Genomic DNA, 5,117 nt, shown 5'->3' with positions numbered 1-5,117 from the left:
CGAACTGAAAGCCTCTCCAATATGTACACACACACACATACACATACAAATGTACATATACATACACACATATATTACATACATGCATACATACGTACATACATGCATACATACATACATACATACATACATACATACATACATACATACACACATACACACAGATACATATGCACATCCACAGACAGACAGACAGACAGACAGACAGACAGACAGACAGACAGACAGACAGACAGACAGACAGACAGACAGACAGACAGACACAGACAGACAGACAGACAGACAGACAGACAGACAGACAGACAGACAGACACAGACAGACAGACAGACAGACAGACAGACAGACAGACAGACAGACAGACAGACACAGACAGACAGACAGACAGACAGACAGACAGACACAACTAAAACCGACAAGTTAAAAGTTATATAGTCGTTGTTTTTATTTGACCATTTTAAATGAATAACAATGTGTGATATGAAACTACAGATTTCTTTTCAAAACAAAATGGATCAAATGTGAGATGGCCAATGCTTGTAAGAGCGCCCTCAATGTTAAACATGTACATAAGTCATATCATGTTCAAGAGATGGTGATTAGATTATTTGGCTCTTCTTTATTTTGACATTTACAGATTAAAAAACTGTCAATAGACAGTCCTCCTAGTTTCGACCAGATTTTGAATTTTATATCTTTATCTTCCAATGTATGAACTCTGTTTTTATATTAATTTAACACCGGATGTGTAAACAAAATTAAGACAAGCACAGTAGACGTGAAACACAGTTAATATAGTAAATTGAGCATTCTTCCTGATCTCTAATTTGACGCCATTCATGCATCGCCGTAAAACAATTTCAAGACCTTTTTACGGCACTGTACTAGTATGAAATTGTCCTGAGATGTTGGCGAGCTAAGCTAACTAAATGTGGTCGCGAAAGCGGAGATACATTACGTCACAGTCACTTATGATCTAACATTCTATTCCAGGATGCTAATAATTCTAAATAGTCTAGGAATACTGTCAATTAGCAATCACCGGCAACGGTATTTTTGAATAATTATCGTATATACCAAATAACGTCATTATTTTGTATTGTGGTCATCCCAGACTAGAATGACCATCCTGGAATATAATATTAGCTCACAAGTCACTGTGCATTGCATGTATAGACTCTTGAAATAAAACGATTCCATGGCTGGTTCCGTGGATACTACACATTTAAAAGCGAAGGAAATAATAATATCATTTTTTTTTTCATTATTACGACACAAGAAAACAGAAACTAACATACAATTCCTATAATTACATGTATGTCAGCCTAAAAAGTGAACGATTCAAAGTTGTACGTAACTAAAAATAGCGCTCCTCATAATGATTCTAATCCATGAGCTATATCTTAATAGACTTTACAGCACCGTGCCGATGTCCAATCTATCATTTTACCACCGTTGCATCCTGCGTGACAGTAGCATCGAGATCGACCGTGATGTGTTTGGATGGTGTAGGAGCCACATGCCATACCACAACTACACCCAGTCACTATGTAACCTGTAAACAAAGCAAATTTTAATTAATACATCCTCTTTTCTCGTATGCACACACACAGACGCACACACACAGACACACACACGCATATACATATCAATCAATCAATCGATGCAATTTATATAGCGCCAATTCCACTATGACAAGAGTTCAAAGGCGCTGTACAGTCAAAATGTTTTAGAAAACAGGTAAGTCTTTAAGTGTTTTTTAAATGTGCTAATTGTAACTTGTTCGCGAATTTCAATTGGTAGTTCATTCCACAGACGAGGCGCAGCAGAAGAAAACGATCTTCCTCCATAAGATTCCAGCTTGTACTTAGGTACATATAGGAGATGTTTATTTGTTGATCGCAGTGTTCTCGTAGCTGTTTTCCAGTGAAGAAGGTCTGATAAATATCTTGGAGCGAGTCCATTGAGGGACTTGTATCATGAGCAAAAGTTTGAACTTTATTCTGTCCTGAACTGGTAGCCAGTGTAGTTCCTTTAGGAGTGGTGTTACATGATCATATTTCCTGGCTCGCATGATGATTTTTGCTGCAGCGTTTTGAACATGTTGGAGTGGTTTGATATGATCGTTGGGTAAGCCATAGAGTAGGGCATTACCATTGTCAAGTTTGCTTGATATTAATGCCTGGACGAGTTTCTGACAAGTAGATTTGGAGAGGTAGGGACGGATATAGCCAATTTTCCTGAGATAATGGTAGATTGATTGACATGTTGTGGATATGTGCTTTTTTAACGTGTGATGAGAATCGAAAGTTACACCAATATTACGAGCTGTTTCGGCTGGTTGAATTGTACTTTCGCCAATATGGATGTTATCAATAGTTGGACTTTGAGGTCGACTGATTTTCGATGTAATGAGTAAGACTTCAGTTTTGTCGTCGTTGAGTTTGAGCTTATTCTTGGTCATCCACGTCTTGATGTCATTAGCAGCAGCTTCCATGTTTCTAACCGATAGAGAGATGTCTGATGGAGTAAGAGCATTGTAGAGTTGACTGTCATCTGCGTATAGGTGGAAGTTAAGATTATGCTGCCGAATTAACTGACCAAGTGGGGAGATGTAAATGCAAAAGAGTAGAGGACCAAGTACCGATCCCTGTGGAACACCTGATTGAAGAAGAGTCGGGGTAGAGACAGTATCCTTAACTAGAACAGATTGCTGACGATTGGAGAGGTATGATGCAAACCAGTTCAGGGGGGTACCTTTGATGCCGATGTCAGATAATCGTGATAGTAAGATATCATGGTCGATAGTGTCAAAGGCCGCCGATAGATCGAGGAGGACAAGCAGAACACTCTTGCCGGCATCAAGTGAAGTGCAGATATCATCATGGACTTTGAGCAACGCTGTTTCGGTGCTGTGGTATTTTCTATAAGAGAACTGGAATTGTTCACATATACACACATACATACATACATGCATACATACATACATACATACATACATACATACATACATACATACATACATACACACACACACACACACACACACACACATACATATATATATATATATATATATATATATATATATATATATATATATATATATATATATATATATATATATATATATATATATATATAGGAAGTCAGTGGTAAGATTTGTCCGTAGTACAGTGCTCGATACGTCTGCACGCAGAGCGGAGTATATGTTGAGTATATCCTGACGAGTGATTTACTCACGAAACAGGCTTGTAGAGACGAAAAACCCGACTTGATTTTCTTCTACCCTCAACATATATATATATATATATATATATATATATATATATATATATATATATATATATATATATATATATATATATATATATATATTAAACAAAATCTTTAAGTTCTTATGTTTTCAGTTGTGCTAACCCAGGTATTTCAAGATAAGAGAAAGTACACAATCCCTTACCTACAGGACACGTTGCATAATTGCGGGCAAGTTCACCATCGATCCCTTTATTATAATATAGTCAAAACCGCTGTCTACCATTTCTGTAAAAAAAATAATTGTCCGTATCTTTCCATTTTTGTGTATTTCTGTTGATCTACCTGCACTCCCTCCCAGTGACTACCCGAATCGTCATTTCAAGAAGCAAACAAACAAACAAACAAACATATATACACAAACAAACAACAAACAACCAACCAACCAACCAAACAAAACAAACTAACAAACTAACAAACAAACACACAAACACACAATATACAAATGTAGAATGTAGAATTCAATGTAGAATATAGTTTGCAATACATATGTGTGCATTGACCGGTGGGGGAGGGGGGAGGAACATCATGACATGTACTTGTTCAATACACATGCAGGTGTACAAGTATTACTGTGTAAGAGAGGGACTGTAAAGACAAATATATATGATCATTGCAGTATCAAACTGTAAACCACATACCGTGTATTGAAGGTGTCAGAGATAAGAAAACAACACCAACCAAAGTTAACAGGATCAAGTTAGTAGTCTTCATATTATACTCGGAAGCTAGAAAGAAAACATAAAAAAAAACTAAATTGCTTACTTTCAAAATATCTAAATAAAAAGTACAGTAACTACCATAAATCGTAGATTGAGTGACAGGTTTACAAATCGAATCGTCGCACCATTTTAGACAAAATGTCCTGACCAGAAACAACCTTTTTTTGTTTTTGGCCTTAGGTGTAGTGTTCCATCGGTTTGAACGATTAACGGTATAATGATTTGTGACTGTTTTTATTAGGGGTACACTCTCTAACTTTGTGGACTGTGGTGGTTAGTTTGTTAAATGGGACACTCTGTGTAACGTAACTCTATAACCTTAGACGGTTATTTAAGCTTGCGAATTCGTATGTGATATAAAAATAACATTTTCTTGGTCTCATTTTTGAGTACCGACTCGGATGAATATTCGAAAAACTTACTTGCCTCGTTCTCACCCCTAGTTCACGAAATATCGCATCAGTGGAGATGACAGACCAAATAGGAGACGAAACTGTGAAGGTAAAATGAGTAACTCTAGATCTACAGACAAAATAAAAAAGTTCAATATACTTACCTTGAGAATGCTAAGAAAGCAATTTGCACCAAAGTCGTTGTGTAAAATGTAGTACTGTAATTGTAGGACAATGATCTGTCTCACGAAATCGTCGACGGCTGTTCACTCTGCCTGAATGAATTGCACTACAGTGTTGAGGACAGTCAATCGTATAACTTGCTTTATCCTTCCACTCTGCAGTTTTATAAAGTAGACGTGATCAAATTCCTAGAAATATTTTATTTGTTAAAACTATTAGGTGAATTGTAAACATCCGGTTTTCTAATAAAAGCATCACGCTCACGAAGTGCACCCTCTATCGACGTATACTGCATACTAGGCACCCATTCTCCCTATGGGGTAAACCATTTGTTTTCTGAGGGGAGGGCTGGAGGATAGGACCCAAAAACAATTTTCTTCGGCCACCGTGCACCACGACAGCAATTCCCTTTTTCCAAAACTATATGGCTATAGCAATCAAAATCTAAATGGCTATAGCAATCAAAATCTGTCCTTAGGTGTGTAAGTAGCATGACTTCGGAACAGG

The 5,117-nt window shown here is 37.0% G+C and overlaps 1 long non-coding RNA gene across 1 annotated transcript; it reads right to left on the bottom strand.

The window, feature by feature from the left end:
- Nucleotides 1-439: 439 nt before the first annotated feature.
- On the bottom strand, nt 440-4,735 carry LOC144447477 (uncharacterized). Its single transcript, XR_013482029.1, has 4 exons — nt 4,592-4,735; nt 3,955-4,041; nt 3,459-3,541; nt 440-1,553 (listed from the first exon to the last, which is right to left on the bottom strand). It is a non-coding gene; the product is annotated as an uncharacterized LOC144447477 (long non-coding RNA).
- Between the last annotated feature and the right edge of the window lie 382 nt (nt 4,736-5,117).

The sequence above is a fragment of the Glandiceps talaboti genome, chromosome 16 (genome assembly GCF_964340395.1).
Source record: "Glandiceps talaboti chromosome 16, keGlaTala1.1, whole genome shotgun sequence".
Lineage (NCBI taxonomy): Eukaryota > Metazoa > Hemichordata > Enteropneusta > Spengelidae > Glandiceps > Glandiceps talaboti.
This window is presented reverse-complemented; position numbering and strand designations above follow the sequence as displayed.